General features: G+C 53.4%; 1 non-coding gene across 1 annotated transcript; it reads right to left on the bottom strand.

The window, feature by feature from the left end:
- Window positions 1-248: 248 nt before the first annotated feature.
- Window positions 249-327, bottom strand: trnak-cuu (transfer RNA lysine (anticodon CUU)). The gene has a single exon. It is a non-coding gene; the product is annotated as a tRNA-Lys (tRNA).
- Window positions 328-18,079: the final 17,752 nt, after the last annotated feature.

Here is an 18,079-nt window from a genome sequence, read left to right as displayed (position 1 = left end):
CTGAGGGAGAATTCAGAAGGTCCACATGACCTCACGGCACGTCTTTCAGGACTTATAGGAGGAAAGTGCAGCATCCAGAGGAAATCCACGCAGACACGGGGAGAAAGTGCAGACTCCACACAGACAGTGACCCAAGCAGGGAATCGAACCCGGGACCCTGGTCCTGTGAAGCCATGGTGCTAACCACTGTGCTACCGTGCCACTCACAAACAGCTCAGCTCAATGTTCTGAGATTAAAGAAATTGAAGCGACCAACGTGGGGCTCGAACTCACGACCCTGGGATTAAGAGTCCCATGCTCTACTGACTGAGCTAGCCGGGTAGGGCCTCAATATCCTGAGTCATCCAGATTTCCCTACTTCTACCTGCCTTGCCTTTCACTCTAAAAGGAATGTGCTAACCCTGAATCCTGGTTAACACACTTTTGAAAGCCTCCCACTTACCAGCCGTCCCTGTGCTGCCAACAGACTCCCCCAATCAGCTTTTGCGAGTTCCTGTCTAATACCATCAAAATCGGCCTTGCCCCAATTTCGAACTTTAACTTTTGGGCCTGACCTATCATTCTCCATAGCTATCTTAAAACTAATGGAATTATGGTCACTGGTCCCAAAGTGATCCCTCACTAACACTTCTGTCACCTGCCCATCCTTATTTCCCAAAAGGAGGTCAAGTTTTGCCCCCTCTCCAGTTGGGCCATCCACATACTGAATGAGAAATTCCTCCAAATATCTCTCCATCCAAGCCCCTAATGTTATGGCTGTCCCAGTTAATGTTGGGAAAGTTAAAGTCCCCAACTATTACCACCCTATTTTTCTTGCAGCTGTCTGTAATCCCCTTACATATTTGCTCCTCAATTTCCTGCTGACTATTTGGGGCCCTGTAGTACAGTCCTATCAAAGTGATCTCTCCCGTCTTATTTTTCAGTTCTACCCATATAGACTCAGTGTGCGAACCCTCGGATATATCCTCTCTTTGTACTGCCGTGAACAATATGCCAATCCAATGTACCTACCCATGCCCTGAGTTCATCCGCCCTGCCCGCCAGGCCTCTTGCATTGAAATGAATGCAGTTTAATCTAGACTTCCCTTGCTCGCTGCCCTGCTTTCTCAGACCATCTGTCCGGTGATGTTTTGTACACTCTCCCTGTGTTTTATTTCTCTGAGCCTTACTGGACCCATTCACTGACTTTTCCACAGTCTCTGTACTGTGGCCACTTTTTGATTTTTGACTTTGGTTTCTCTGCCTTTCACTTTTACCCTCCCTGCCTTTGTTTCTGTCCCCACTTTAATTCTCTCTGACTTCCTGCATCGGTTCCCATCCCCCTGCCACATTAGTTTAAACCCTCCCCAACAGTGTTAGCAAATACCCCCCCCCTAGGACATCAGTTCCAGTCCTGCCCAAGTGCAGATCGTCCGATTTGTAATGGTCCCACCTTCCGCAGAACCGGTTCCAATATCCCAAAACTCTGAATCCCTCTTGCACCATCTCTCAAGCCACGCATTCATCCTGTCTATCCTGTCATTCCTACTAAGACTCGCACATGGCACTGGTAGCAATCCTGAGATTACTACCTTTGAGGTCCTACTTTTGAATTTAACTCCTAACTCTCTAAATTTAGCTTGCAGGAACCTCGTCCCGTTTTTTACCTATATCGTTGGTGCCTATGTGCACCACGACAGCTGGCTGTTCACCCTCCACCACCACCCCCATAATGTCCTGCAGCCACTCCAAGACATCCAGGACCTTTGCACGCAGGAGGCAACTTATCATCCTGGAGTCTCGTTTGCGTCCACAGAAACACCTATTTAATCCCCTTACAATTGAGTCCCCTATCACTATAGCTCTACCACTCTTTTTCCTATGCTCCTGTGCAGCAGAGCCAGCCACGGTGCCATGAACCTGGCTGCTGCCGCCTTCCCCTGGTGAGCCATCTCCCTCAACAGTATCCAAAGCGGTAAACCTGTTTTGGAGGGAGATGACCGTAGGGGACCCCTGCACTGCCTACCCCTACTCTTCCTCTGTCTGATAATCACCCATTTTGAGGGCCTAAGAAAAAAAAACATAAAAAGGGTTGCCCGGTAGCACAGTGGTTAGCACTGCTGCCTCACAGCGCCAGGGACCTGGGTTCCATTCTGGCCTTGGGTGACTGCCTGTCTGGAATTTGCACTTTCTCCCCGTGGGTTTCCTCCGGGTGCTCCGGTTTCCTCCCGCAGTCCAAAGATGTGCAGGTTGGGTGGATTGGCCAAGCTAATATTGTCCAAAAGGTTAGGTGGGGTTATGGGGATAGGATTGGGCCTCGGTTGGGTGCTCGATCTGAGCAAGGGCCGGTGCAGACTCGATGGGCCGAATGGCTTCCTTCTGCACTGTCGGGACTCTATGAGTAACATAGAATAATACAGTGCGGAAGAGACCATTCAGCCCATCGAGTCTGCACCAACGCATGTAAAACACCTGACCTGCCGACCTAATGCCATTTGCCAGCAGTTGGCCCATAGCCTTGAATGCTATGATGTGCAAAGTGCTCATCCAGGTACTTTCAATGAATACCTGGTGCGATCCAATTTAATTGAAAGATTCCGATGAATTGTGTGTAGAATAAGGAATACGCATGAATAACGACAGTCTGTAATATTACAACAGCAATTTGCATTTATTTAGCGCTGTGAACTATCCTAAGGACAGGAGTAATGTCAGTGAAAAACACTTTTGACGTTTTTTTTATATGGAGCCACACAGGAAGAATTCAAAAACACTGTTCTGGTAGATAGTCTTTAGGGAGCCTCAACGGAGGACGGAGAGGCGGAGAGGTTTGGGGAAGGAATTCCCGAGATTCGTGTTTAGGCAGCTGAAGGCATGGACGCCAGTGGTGGCGTGATTTAAAATTGGGGGTGCACAAGAGGCCAGAATTGGAGGAGCGCAAAGATCCCAAAGTCTTGTACGGCTGCAAGACGTTTCAGCGGTGGGAATGGGCTGGCCAGGGAAGGATTGGAGATGAGAATTTCTAAACTGAGCATTGCTAGACCAGTTGTCAGTGTGAGTCAGTCAGCAAAGTGGTGATGGGTGATAGAGATTCGCATTGAGTTAAGATACAAGCAGCAGAGTTATGGATGATTACAGGTTTACAGAGGATGGGAGATGGAGGCTGTTCACTGAGGTTCCAGATAGGAACATGGGGCAGGGAATGGCACGAAGCCATATGCTCGCTTGGGGAGCCAGTGCAGACATGTAGAGTCGAGTGGCCTCCTTCTCCGGCTCCGTAACAAGTCTGTGATACGGTGATGCCCCTTTGCCCTCACTGTGCTCTTATCAAATCACACCCCCCCAACAGGTTAAAAAGCAAAATATATGTTCACACTGAAGTCAGCAAGTGTCCAACTCTCGGGACCTATCGCACAATAGCAAGAGTCAACTGGCCGTGTTCAAAGAAGATTAATTAGAGGCATTAATGGTCAGCCCAGGGTGGATTCAAATCCTGCATTTGCCACCCAATTAACAAGAGCAACCTTTGGACCATGCTGAGAGACAGAACAGAAGACAAAATGTTACCTTCAGCAGCAGATGCTTTCAAGGCTCCCTGTTGTTAAAATATAGACCCATTCACTGTGGATTCTCAGTGCTTTTTCTAAACGAATTTGTGAATAAATAAGAACAAAATATGTTTAGAATTTAAGATGGTGGCATCGGTTGACTGGGACACAGGCATCGGAGAAGGTGCAGGAGAAATTACTGAAATGAAATGAAAATCGCTTATTGTCACAAGTAGGCTTCAAATGAAGTTACTGTGAAAAGCCCCTAGTCGCCACATTCTGGCGCCTGTTCGGGGAGGCTGGTACGGGGATTGTGAACCGTGCTGCTGGCCTGCCTTGGTCTGCTTTAAAAGCCAGCAATTTAGCCCAGTGTGCTAAACCATCCCCTACTGTGTTCCCAGGAGATCCGAGAAGGTACAACTATTAAGACAGGCTCAACATGTTGGAGTTCTTTTCTTCAGGAAAGAGAACCCTGAGGGGTGACCTGATAGAAGAATAGGGATTAGAAAATGAAATGAAATGAAAATCACTTATTGTCACAAGTAGGCTTCAAATGAAGTTACTGTTAAAAGCCCCTAGTCGCCACATTCTGGCGCCTGTTCGGGGGGGGCTGGTACGGGAATTGAACCATGCTGCTGGCCTGCCTTGGTCTGCTTTCAAAGCCAGCGATTTAGCCCTGTGCTAAACCAGCCCTAAGCAGGTGTGTGTTCAGTATCTCGGCCTCCATAGCCTTTCAATGGCAGCGAATTCCACAGGTTCACTATCTCAGAGTGAAGACATCATAGAGTTTACAGTGCAGAAGGAGGCCATTCAGCCCATCGTGTCTGCACCGACTCTTGGAAAGAGCACCCTCCCCAAGGTCAACACCGCCACCCCATCCCCATAACCCAGCAACCCCACCCAACACTAAGGGCAATTTTGGACACTAAGGGCAATTTATCATGGCCAATCCACCTAACCTGCACATCTTTGGACTGTGGGAGGAAACCGGAGCACCCGGAGGAAACCCACGCACACACGGGGAGGATGTGCAGACTCCGCACAGACAGTGACCCAAGCCGGAATTGAACCTGGGACCCTGAGCTGTGAAGCAATTGTGCTATTCACAATGCTACCGTGCTGCCCCTCATCTCTCCTCATCTCAGTCCTAAATGGCCAACCCGTCTCCTCAGATGGTGACCCCTTGTTCTAGACCCCCCCCCCTCAGCCAGAGGTAAACATCCCGGAGCCCTGTCTGTCCAGCCCTGTCAGTATTTTGCACATTTCAATGAGATCCCCTCTCGTTCTTCTAAATTCCAGTGAATAAGGACCCTGTCGACCCAGAGGGAGTTCAACAGGATAGACAAAGAAAATTGGGAAGGTTTTGGACGGTTTGCCAGTTGGGAGGGCTTCTTGGCAAAATTCCAACTAACAGGGACACACCTATTCCAAAATTTTCAATTGCGTGAATCCGTAAGCCCCGTTTGTTCTGCGTTGTCTCCCTATGGCCACAGCCTTCCCTGTCGGAGGAAATCTGAGAGTTGGCAAGAGCTGTGGTGGTGGTGGGGGGGGATCTTGAATTTCCAAGATAATTGGAATCTATGTCGCTTGGTCGGGTGATGTCCCTCGCGTCCCACCCTCCACCAGACCCCAACACCAGCGAATCCTCTTTGCCCAGGAGCCTTGCACACACATGCCACCAGCTATAAACCCCCAATAGAACCCACCTCCCAGCATCTCACTCTGTCCTTTCTGTTACCCCTAGGATAAGGCAGCCCATAATAGGCGTGAGCGCCAAAAGACAGGAGGGGGAGTCGCTGAACTTCGGGTGGAGCATCGCGGAGGGGTGGTGCATCATAGAATCATAGAATCATAGAAGTTTACAGCATGGAAACAGGCCCTTCGGCCCAACCAGTCCATGCCGCCCAGTTTTTTACCATTAAGCTAGTCCCAGTTGCCCGCACTTGGCCCATAACCCTCTATACCCATCTTACCCATGTAACCATCTAAATGCTTTTTGAAAGACACAATTGTACCCGCTTCTACTACTACCTCTGGCAGCCCATTCCAGACACTCACTACCCTCTGAGTGAAGAAATTGCCCCTCTGGGCCCTTCTGAATCTCTCCCCTCTCACCTTAAACCTATGCCCTCTAGTTTTAGACTCCCCTACCTTTGGGAAAAGATGTTGACTATCTACCTTATCTATGCCCCTCATTATTTTATAGACCTCTATAAGATCACCCCTAAGCCTCCTACGCTCCAGGGAAAAAAGTCCCAGTCTATCCAGCCTCTCCTTATAACTCAAACCATCAAGTCCCGGCAACATCCTAGTAAATCTTTTCTGCACTCTTTCTAGTTTAATAATATCCTTTCTATAATAGGGTGACCAGAACTGCACACAGTATTCCAAGTGTGGCCGTACCAATGTCCTGTACAACTTCAACAAGACGTCCCAACTCCTATATTCAATGTTCTGACCAATGAAACCAAGCATGCCGAATGCCTTCTTCACCACCCTGTCCACCTGCGACTCCACCTTCAAGGAGCTATGAACCTGTACTCCTAGATCTCTTTGTTCTATAACTCTCCCCAACGCCATACCATTAACTGAGTAGGTCCTGGCCTGATTCGATCTGCCAAAATGCATCACCTCACATTTATCTAAATTAAACTCCATCTGCCATTCGTCGGCCCACTGGCCTAATTGATCAAGATCCCGTTGCAATCCTAGATAACCTTCTTCACTATCCACTATGCCACCAATCTTGGTGTCATCTGCAAACTTACTAACCATGCCTCCTAAATTCTCATCCAAATTATTAATATAAATCACAAATAACAGTGGACCCAGCACCGATCCCTGAGGCACACCACTGGTCACAGGCCTCCAGTTTGAAAAACAACCCTCTACAACCACCCTCTGCCTTCTGTCGTCCAGCTAATTTTGAATCCAATTGGCAACCTCACCCTGGATCCCGTGAGCTTTAACCTTCTGCAACAACCTACCATGCGGTACCTTGTCAAAGGCTTTGCTAAAGTCCATGTAGACAACGTCTACTGCACTACCCTCATCTACCTTCTTGGTCACTCCATCGCAGAGGGATGGTGCATCGCAGAGGGGTGGAGCATCGCAGAGGGGTGGAGCATCGCGGAAGGGTGGAGCATCGCAGAGGGGTGGTGCATCGCAGAGGGGTGGTGCATCGCAGAGTGGTGGAGCATCGCGGAAGGGTGGTGCATCGCAGAGGGGTGGTGCATCGCAGAGGGCTGGTGCATCGCACAGGGGTGGAGCATCGCAGAGGGGTGGAGCATCGCGGAAGGGTGGAGCATCGCAGAGGGGTGGTGCATCGCAGAGGGGTGGTGCATCGCAGAGTGGTGGAGCATCGCGGAAGGGTGGATTTCGCAGAGGGGTGGGGCATCGCAGCCGCCTGGAGCATCGCGGAGGGGTGGAGCATCACAGAGGGGTGGAGCACCACGGAGGGGTGGGGCAATAGCGGAGGGGTGGAATCCAATTGGCAACCTCACCCTGGATCCCGTGAGCTTTAACCTTCTGCAACAACCTACCATGCGGTACCTTGTCAAAGGCTTTGCTAAAGTCCATGTAGACAACGTCTACTGCACTACCCTCATCTACCTTCTTGGTCACTCCATCGCAGAGGGATGGTGCATCGCAGAGGGGTGGAGCATCGCAGAGGGGTGGAGCATCGCGGAAGGGTGGAGCATCGCAGAGGGGTGGTGCATCGCAGAGGGGTGGGGCATCGCAGAGGGCTGGTGCATCGCACAGGGGTGGAGCATCGCAGAGGGGTGGAGCATCGCGGAAGGGTGGAGCATCGCAGAGGGGTGGTGCATCGCAGAGGGGTGGTGCATCGCAGAGTGGTGGAGCATCGCGGAAGGGTGGATTTCGCAGAGGGGTGGGGCATCGCAGCCGCCTGGAGCATCGCGGAGGGGTGGAGCATCACAGAGGGGTGGAGCACCACGGAGGGGTGGGGCAATAGCGGAGGGGTGGGGCATCACAGGGGTTTGGGGCATCGCAGAGGGGTGGTGCATAGCAGAGGGGAGGAGCATCGCAGAGGGGTGGGGCATCGTGGAGAGGTGGAGCATCACAGAGGGGTGGAGCATCACGGAGGGGTGGGGCTTTGCAGAGGGAGGAGCATCGTCGAGGGGTAGGGCATTGCGGAGGGAGAGGCATTGTGGAGGGGTGGAGCATTGCAGAGGGGTGGGGCATCACAGAGGGGTGGGGCATCGCAGAGGGGTGGAGCATCGCAGAGGGGTGGGGCATCACAGAGGGGTGGGGCATCGCAGAGGGGTGGTGCACAGCAGAGGGAGGAGCATCGCAGAGGGGTGGGGCATCGTGGAGCGGTGGAGCATCGCAGAGGGGTGGAGCATCATGGAGGGGTGGGGCTTTGCAGAGGGAGGAGCATCGTGTAGGGGTAGGGCATTGCGGAGGGAGGTGCATTGTGGAGGGGTGGAGCATTGCAGAGGGGTGGGGCATCACAGAGGGGTGGGGCATCACAGAGGGGTGGGGCATCGCAGAGGGTGGAGCAATGCAGAGGGGTGGAGCATCGCAGAGGGGTGGGGCATTGCAGAGGGGTGGAGTATCGTGGAGGGGTGGATCATCGCAGAGGGGTGGGGCATCACAGAGGGGAGGAACATCGCAGAGGGGTGGGGCATTGCGAACGGGTGGAGCATCGTGGAGAGGTGCAGCATCAGAGATGGGTGGAGCATCACAGAGGGGTGGGTCATTGCGGAGGGGTGGGGCATCACAGGGGGGGTGGGGCATTGCGGAGGGGTGGGTCTTTGTGGAGGGGTGGGGCATTAGCGGAGGGATGGGGCATCAAAGGGGGTAGGGCATCACAGGGGGGTGGGGCATCACAGAGGGGTGGAGCCTCACAGAGGGGTGGAGCATTGCAAGGGGGTGGGGCATCATGGAGGGGAGGAGCATCACAGGGGGGGTGGTGCCTCACAGAGGGGTGGAGCATCGCAGAGGGGTGGGGCATCATGGAGGAGTGGAGCATTGCAGGGGGTGGGGCAGCGCAGGAGGGGGGAGCATCGTGGAGGGGTGGGGCATCACAGAGGGGTGGGGCTTTGCAGAGGGAGGAGCATCGTGGAGGGGTAGGGCATTGCGGAGGGAGGAGCATTGTGGAGGGGTGGAGCATTGCAGAGGGGTGGGGCATCACAGAGGGGTGCGGCATCGCAGAGGGGTGGAGCATCGCCGAGGGGTGGGGCATCACAGAGGGGTGGGGCATCGCAGAGGGGTGGTGCATAGCAGAGGGGAGGAGCATCGCAGAGGGGTGGGGCATCATGGAGAGGTGGAGCATCACAGAGGGGTGGAGCATCACGGAGGGGTGGGGCTTTGCAGAGGGAGGAGCATCGTGGAGGGGTAGGGCATTGCGGAGGGAGGAGCATTGTGGAGGAGTGGAGCATTGCAGAGGGGTGGAGCATCACAGAGGGGTGGGGCATCGCAGAGGAGTGGAGCATCACAGAGGGGTGGGGCATCACAGAGGGGTGGGGCATCACAGAGGGGTGGGGCATCGCAGTGGGGTGGGGCATCGCAGAGGGGTGGAGCATCGCAGAGGGGTGGGGCATCACAGAGGGGTGGGGCATCGCAGAGTGGTGGAGCATCACAGAGGGGTGGAGCATCACAGACAGGTGGGTCATTGCGGAGGGGTGGGGCAATAGCAGAGGGGTGGGGTATCACAGGGGGGTGGGGCATCACAGGGGGTGGTGCATTGCTGAGGGATGGAGCATCACAGAGGGATGGAGCATCAAAGAGGGGTGGGGCTTTTCGGAGGGAGGAGCCTCATGGAGGGGTGGTGCATCGCAGGGGGTGGGGCATCGCAGAGGGGTAGAGCATCGCAGAGGGTGGAGCAATTCAGAGGGGTGGAGTATCGTGGAGGGGTGGATCATCGCAGAGGTGTGGGGCATCACAGAGGGGAGGAGCATCGCAGAGGGGTGGGGTATTGCGGACGGGTGGAGTATCGTGGAGAGGTGGAGCATCAGAGAGGGGTGGAGCATCACGGAGGGGTGGGTCATTGCAGCGGGGTGGGGCATCACAGGGGGGAGGGGCCTTGCGGAGGAGTGGGTCTTTGCGGAGGGGTGGGGCAATAGCGGAGGGATGGGGCATCAAAGGGGGATAGGGCATCACAGGGGGGTGGGGCATCACAGGAGGGGTGGGGCATCACAGAAGGGTGGGGCATCACAGGGGGGGTGGGGCATCACAGAGGTGTGGAGCCTCACAGAGGGGTGGAGCATCGCAGAGGGGTGGGGCATCATGGAGGAGTGGAGCATCGCGGGGGGTGGGGCATCATGGAGGAGTGGAGCATCGCAGGGGGGTGGGGCAGCGCAGGAGGGAGGAGCATCGCAGAGGGGTGGGGCATCACAGAGGGGTGGGGCATCGCAGAGGGGTGGTGCATAGCAGAGGGGAGGAGCATCGCAGAGGGGTGGGGCATCATGGAGAGGTGGAGCATCACAGAGGGGTGGAGCATCACGGAGGGGTGGGTCTTTGCAGAGGGAGGAGCATCGTGGAGGGGTAGGGCATTGCGGAGGGAGGAGCATTGTGGAGGGGTGGAGCATTGCAGAGGGGTGGGGCATCACAGAGGGGTGGGGCATTGCAGAGGGGTGGAGCATCGTAGAGGGGTGGGGCATCACAGAGGGGTGGGGCATCATGGAGGGGTGGAGCATCACAGAGGGGTGGGGCATCACAGAGGGGTGGGGCATCGCAGAGTGGTGGAGCATCACAGAGGGGCGGAGCATCACGGACAGGTGGGTCATTGCGGAGGGGTGGGGCAATAGCAGAGGGGTGGGGTATCACAGGGGGGTGGGGCATCACAGGGGGTGGGGCATTGCTGAGGGGTGGAACATCACAGAGGGGTGGAGCATCATGGAGGGGTGGGGCTTTGCGGAGGGAGGAGCCTCATGGAGGGGTGGAGCATCGCAGGGGGTGGGGCATCGCAGAGGGTGGAGCAATGCAGAGGGGTGGAGCATCGCAGAGGGGTGGGGCATCGCAGAGGGGTGGAGTATCGTGGAGGGGTGGATCATCGCAGAGGGGTGGGGCATCACAGAGGGGAGGAACATCGCAGAGGGGTGGGGCATTGCGGACGGGTGGAGCATCGTGGAGAGGTGCAGCATCAGAGATGGGTGGAGCATCACAGAGGGGTGGGTCATTACGGAGGGGTGGGGCATCACAGGGGGGGTGGGGCATTGCGGAGGGGTGGGTCTTTGTGGAGGGGTGGGGCATTAGCGGAGGGATGGGGCATCAAAGGGGGTAGGGCATCACAGGGGGGTGGGGCATCACAGAGGGGTGGAGCCTCACAGAGGGGTGGAGCATTGCAAGGGGGTGGGGCATCATGGAGGGGAGGAGCATCGCAGGGGGGGTGGTGCCTCACAGAGGGGTGGAGCATCGCAGAGGGGTGGGGCATCATGGAGGAGTGGAGCATTGCAGGGGGTGGGGCAGCGCAGGAGGGGGAGCATCGTGGAGGGGTGGGGCATCATAGATGGGTGGGGCTTTGCAGAGGGAGGAGCATCGTGGAGGGGTAGGGCATTGCGGAGGGAGGAGCATTGTGGAGGGGTGGAGCATTGCAGAGGGGTGGGGCATCACAGAGGGGTGCGGCATCGCAGAGGGGTGGAGCATCGCCGAGGGGTGGGGCATCACAGAGGGGTGGGGCATCGCAGAGGGGTGGTGCATAGCAGAGGGGAGGAGCATCGCAGAGGGGTGGGGCATCATGGAGAGGTGGAGCATCACAGAGGGGTGGAGCATCACGGAGGGGTGGGGCTTTGCAGAGGGAGGAGCATTGTGGAGGGGTAGGGCATTGCGGAGGGAGGAGCATTGTAGAGGGGTGGAGCATTGCAGAGGGGTGGAGCATCACAGAGGGGTGGGGCATCGCAGAGGAGTGGAGCATCACAGAGGGGTGGGGCATCACAGAGGGGTGGGGCATCGCAGAGGGGTGGGGCATCACAGAGGGGTGGGGCATCGCAGTGGGGTGGGGCATCGCAGAGGGGTGGAGCATCGCAGAGGGGTGGGGCATCACAGAGGGGTGGGGCATCGCAGAGTGGTGGAGCATCACAGAGGGGTGGAGCATCACAGACAGGTGGGTCATTGCGGAGGGGTGGGGCAATAGCAGAGGGGTGGGGTATCACAGGGGGGTGGGGCATCACAGGGGGTGGTGCATTGCTGAGGGATGGAGCATCACAGAGGGATGGAGCATCAAAGAGGAGTGGGGCTTTTCGGAGGGAGGAGCCTCATGGAGGGGTGGTGCATCGCAGGGGGTGGGGCATCACAGAGGGTGGAGCAATGCAGAGGGGTGGAGCATCGCAGAGGGGTGGAGCATCAAAGAGGGATGGGGCTTTGTGGAGGGAGGAGCCTCATGGAGGGGTGGTGCATCGCAGGGGGTCGGGCATCGCAGAGGGGTAGAGCATCGCAGAGGGTGGAGCAATTCAGAGGGGTGGAGTATCGTGGAGGGGTGGATCATCGCAGAGGTGTGGGGCATCACAGAGGGGAGGAGCATCGCAGAGGGGTGGGGTATTGCGGACGGGTGGAGTATCGTGGAGAGGTGGAGCATCAGAGAGGGGTGGAGCATCACGGAGGGGTGGGTCATTGCGGCGGGGTGGGGCATCACAGGGGGGTGGGGCATTGCGGAGGGGTGAGTCTTTGCGGAGGGGTGGGGCAATAGCGGAGGGATGGGGCATCAAAGGGAGATAGGGCATCACAGGGGGGTGGGGCATCACAGGAGGGGTGGGGCATCACAGAAGGGTGGGGCATCACAGGGGGGTGGGGCATCACAGAGGTGTGGAGCCTCACAGAGGGGTGGAGCATCGCAGAGGGGTGGGGCATCATGGAGGAGTGGAGCATCGCGGGGGGTGGGGCATCATGGAGGAGTGGAGCATCGCAGGGGGGTGGGGCAGCGCAGGAGGGAGGAGCATCGCAGAGGGGTGGGGCATCACAGAGGGGTGGGGCATTGTGGAGGGGAGGAGCATCACAGAGGGGTGGAGCATCATGGAGGGGCGGGGCATGCAGTGTCCAACCTGCTAATCGCAGTCAAATCCATGCACATGACAGATTTACATGGGGCCATCGCCTGAGGCCCGAAACTCAGCGGCCACACCTGGGGGAGCACTGGAGCACTGCATCAGAGTCAGAGCCAGCGTAAATCCCAATTATTACTCCAGCCAACGTGTTCTGCTCAATCGCAATTCTCCCTGCCAGGGTCAGGCAGCAGAAAATTCAACCCTTCTGCTTGATGTCACAATCACTTCATAAATTGTGATTTATTTGTAGAATGATGCTCTGAGCATATGGCCTCAGGCTGAACATCTCGCACAAGGACAGCACCGGAGTGCACAATCAGGCATTCTGACTTCACCCGCAGTCAATATTCTGTGTAATACAATAAAAAGAGAGCTTGAGAAAGCCTGTTAAAATATGCATGAGACTGCATTAGCAGAGAGGCCTAGGGCAGATCGATATTTCTGTGGGAACTATCACTCAAAATAACATCACAACAGGCATTGAGATTAGGCTTTGAGAAATAAATTAGACAACTTGGACCGTGGTGGGGTAGGGATGGGGGGTATGGTGGGATGGGGGGGTGGGAGGAGAATGTGGAGTGAGGTGGGGGGGCTGCGAGGGGGTGGAGTGAGGAGGGGGGTTGGGAGGGTCGGTGTGGGGTGAGGAGGTTGGAGGGATGGTGTGAGGTGGGGTGGGGAGACTATGAGGGGTGATTTGGTGAGGTGGGAGGGGGGTGTGGGGTGAGGTGGGGGGCTGGGGTGAGGAGGGAGGTTGGAAGGGTCAGTGAGGGGGTTGGAGGGATGGTGTGGGGTGCAGTGGGGCTGCTGGGGTGCGTGGGTTGAGGTGGGGGGTCTGGAGGGTTAGGTGGGGTGAGGAGGGTGGTGTGGGGAGTGGTTGTGGCTGAGGGTTGGGGTGTGAAGGGTGGGGTGTGGGAGGTGGCATCGTGTAAATGCTCCTCGACAGAGGGCCACCTGAGTAAAGATTTCTTACACTTACACAGTAGCTAAAAAACTGGTCAATATCTGGTCAATATCACGTTATTTTGTGGGATCTTGCTGTGCACAAACATGTTGCAGTCTTTCCTACATAATAACAGTGACTACGGAAGCGATTGAACGGGGGGAAAACAGAGTCCTGTTTTGAGCGCGTTTAGTGATCATACCTGCCTCACCGAGAACAACCAACCCCATTTTCAAACTGGACACGGCTCTTTTTAATAAATTTAAAGTACCCAATTATTTTTTTACCAATTAAGGGACAATTTAGCGTGGCCAATACACCTACCCTGCACAATGTTTTGGGTTATGAGGGTGAGACCCACGCAGACATGGTGTCATGTGAGAGTACCTTCAAGAACGGGGCGTTTATCAAATAGCTGTAATGGATGTACCTTTAAGAAATAGAGTTAAGAGGGAAATCAGGAGGGCAAAAAGGGGACATGAAATTGCTTTGGCAAATAATGCAAGGGAGAATCCAAAGAGATTCTACAAATACATAAAGGGGAAAAGAGTAACTAGGGACAGAGTAGGGCCTCTTAAGGATCAACAAGGGCATCTATGTGCAGAGCCACAAGAGTTGGGTGCGATCCTGAATGAATATTTCTCATCGGTATTCACGGTGGAGAAAGGCATGGATGTTAGGAAACTAAGGGAAATAAATAGTGATGTCTTGAGAAGTGTGCATATTACAGAGGAGGTGGTGCTGGAAGTCTTAAAGCACCTACCAAGGTAGATAAATCCCCGGGACCTGATGAAATGTATCCCAGGGTGTTGTGGGAGGCTAGGGAGGAAATTGCGGGTCCCCTAACAGAGATATTTGAATCATCGGCAGCCACAGGTGAGGTGCCTGAAGATTGGAGAGTGGCGAATGTTGTGCCCTTGTTTAAGAAGGGCAGCAGGGAAAAGCCTGGGAACTACAGACCGGTGAGCCTAACGTCTGTAGTAGGTAAGTTGCTAGAAGGTATTCTGAGAGACAGGATCTACAAGCATTTAGAGAGGCAAGGACTGATTCGGGGCAATCAGCATGGCTTTGTGCGTGGAAAATCATGTCTCACAAATTTGATTGAGTTTTTTGTGGGGGTGACCAAGAAGGTAGATGAGGGCAGTGCAGTAGACGTTGTCTACATGGACTTTAGCAAAGCCTTTGACAAGGTACCGCATGGTAGGTTGTTGCAGAAGGTTAAAGCTCACGGGATCCAGGGTGAGGTTGCCAATTGGATTCAAAATTGGCTGGACGACAGAAGGCAGAGGGTGGTTGTAGAGGGTTGTTTTTCAAACTGGAGGCCTGTGACCAGTGGTGTGCCTCAGGGATCGGTGCTGGGTCCACTGTTATTTGTGATTTATATTAATGATTTGGATGAGAATTTAGGAGGATGGTTAGTAAGTTTGCAGATGACACCAAGATTGGTGGCACAATGGATAGTGAAGAAGGTTATCTAGGATTGCAACGGGATCTTGATCAATTAGGCCAGTGGGCCGACGAATGGCAGATGGAGTTTAATTTAGATAAATGTGAGGTGATGCATTTTGGCAGATCGAATCAGGCCAGGACCTACTCAGTTAATGGTATGGCGTTGGGGAGAGTTATAGAACAAAGAGATCTAGGAGTACAGGTTCATAGCTCCTTGAAGGTGGAGTCGCAGGTGGACAGGGTGGTGAAGAAGGCATTCGGCATGCTTGGTTTCATTGGTCAGAACATTGAATACAGGAGTTGGGACGTCTTGTTGAAGTTGTACAAGACATTGGTACGGCCACACTTGGAATACTGTGTGCAGTTCTGGTCACCCTATTATAGGAAGGATATTATTAAACTAGAAAGAGTGCAGAAAAGATTTACTCGGATGTTACCGGGACTTGATGGTTCGAGTTATAAGGAGAGGCTGGATAGACTGGGACTTTTTTCCCTGGAGCGTAGGAGGCTTAGGGGTGATCTTATAGAGGTCTATAAAATAATGAGGGGCATAGATAAGGTAGATAGTCAACATCTTTTCCCAAAGGTAGGGGAGTCTAAAACTAGAGGGCATAGGTTTAAGGTGAGAGGGGAGAGATTCAGAAGGGCCCAGAGGGGCAATTTCTTCACTCAGAGGGTAGTGAGTGTCTGGAATGGGCTGCCAGAGGTAGTAGTAGAGGCGGGTGCAATTGTGTCTTTTAAAAAACATTTAGATAGTTACATGGGTAAGATGGGTATAGAGGGTTATGGGCCAAGTGCGGGCAACTGGGACTAGCTTACTGGTAAAAACTGGGCGGCATGGACTGGTTGGGCCGAAGGGCCTGTTTCCATGCTGTAAACTTCTATGATTCTATGATTCTAAATGGGTGTTTATCAAATAGTTGCAGTGATGTCAGAGTGTGGGTGGAGTTGGGCTGTCTGCCTTTCACTTTCTTTTTTGAGCAGGCAGCTACAGTGCGTTTTAGTTTCGTTTTCAGAGCTGGATAGCTGCGGGCAAAGCCAGCAGCTGTATAATGATCTCCTTCTACAAGCTTCAGACTGTCTTCAGCTCATTTGAGGATTTCAAAGTAATATCTGTTTCTGTAGAGAATTGAAACCTGCTGTCTTTCTGTAAAAAGGGTCTTTTGGTCTTATGGATGTTGTTACTTATGGTCTTATGGATTACTTATAGAATATTGTATCAGTGGGGATTATTGGTGTTGATAATTGTTAAGATGTTTATTGTGGGTTTACAAAGTGTGACCTGGATTCATAAATAAACATGGTTTTGTTTGAAAAGTACTTTAGCTCTCTGTTGCACCACACCTGTAAAGTGGGCCCTTCTGCTCCCCATACCCAAAATCTATTAAAAGTTGTGGGTCAGGTGAACTCCATGATACACTTTGGGGTTCTCTAAAGTCTGGCCCATAACAACGGGGAGAATGTGCAAACTCCATACAGACAATGACCCGGAGCCGGGATCGAACCTGGGTCCTCGGCGCCATGAGGCAGCAGTGCTAACCACTGCACCACCGTGCCGCCCTGGGACTCAGTGAATAAGAGCCAGCCATCGGCATGCTTACCTTCATTTCCAGGAAAAGATCTGGCCCCCGATCTGTTGAATCCCTTCGGACTCTCCACCGCGGCCTCCGGATCCTCCCCCCCCCCCACCACAAACCCCATGCCGCAACTTACCAGTTAGGGATCCCTCAAGCCCCCACCCCATCACCCATTCACCCCACCTCATTAGGATAGGGCACCCCCAGGCCCGATCCCTGGTATGGGCCACCTGGCACCTTGACCCTGCCAATGCCCTCCAGGCACCCTGGTAGTGCCAAGGTGACAGTGCCAGGGCACCACCCTGACCAGAGCCAGTCCACCCGGGCGCCCCCGATGGCCTGGGAGACCCTCTCCCAGGTGACGTTACACCTGGCCCACTGGTAGACCAGTTTTTTGGGATTTGTTTTTCAAAAAATGTACTTTATTCATAAAATCTATAATAAACATTACAGAACAGTTTGAATTGTCTTGACTGTACATTTCCAGCAGAGTTACACATTGCCTTGACTTTCTTCCATTCATTTTTGATAACATTACACACATATCGCTCTTTACGTTACAATTCCTTCTTAAACATTTACATTGTCGTGTTTCTTTTATACATTGGAGTGTTGGTGACCCAGACCGAGGGGGGTTTACACTGTTACCCGCCCCTCGGTGTACATTTGTTGGTAACCAAACGGCGCCATGACGGGATGTTCCACGCGTGGGCATTCATCGTCCATTCACCCGCCTCAGGAGCATCCGGCTCCGGCATATTTAAGTGAGCCTGACCTCTCACTTAAATGTATAAATCTAAATCTCGTTAGATCTCGCGAGGCATTCAGAGCGTCTCAGATCTCGCCAGTGGCCTCTCGCAGGATTTATCAGCCTTGCCGCGTCACCGAGACGAGCCCCACGAGGCCATTTCAAAAAATAGTAAGATTTGTTTTCTTTCCTCAGTGTTACAGAAAATGTTTTTGCTTAAATATCGACATGCTATTGGCTGTAGATAAACTGCTTAATTATCTTCCATTTGTGTTGCAGCTCCTGATCCAACTGGACCACGTTAATCAATATGTGATTTGTGTGAAAAATAGCAATTGTGACTTAAGCATTTACTTTAACGCAGTTTAAATTAACTTTGCAATTTGCTATTTGCACCAAGTCATATTTTCTAACAGGTTGGTTAGTATAATGTGAGCTGCAATGTATAAATTAAGGATATTACAAAGGGTTGCAACATATGTTGAAATATTCCAGAGATTAAAGTGAAGCATGATCAGCCTGTGCTAAATTTAAAAATGCTAACTGGGTTTAGAGTGAATGTGTAATGCTATTTGTCTTATTGCTTCTTTCCTCGTGCGCTCAGACTCTTGGCTTGTGTTAAAAGCTTGGACTGCTGAGGGCAGGAGAAGGCACACCAATTTTTCATTCAATCATTAATCACTTTGGAGCTTCCACATTCCAAACCCCTTTCCTGACCTTCTTTCCAATTCAACAGAGCAGCTGTATTAGTTAACATTTGCAGAAAATTAATGCATGAGAGATCCTGACATATTGTATGATTGGAAGAATACCTCAGGACAAACAATCTTTCTTCT

This window comes from Scyliorhinus torazame, chromosome 12 (assembly GCF_047496885.1).
Source record: "Scyliorhinus torazame isolate Kashiwa2021f chromosome 12, sScyTor2.1, whole genome shotgun sequence".
NCBI lineage: Eukaryota > Metazoa > Chordata > Chondrichthyes > Carcharhiniformes > Scyliorhinidae > Scyliorhinus > Scyliorhinus torazame.
The sequence above is the reverse complement of the archived record's forward strand: the minus strand, read 5'-3'. Positions and strand labels throughout refer to the sequence as shown.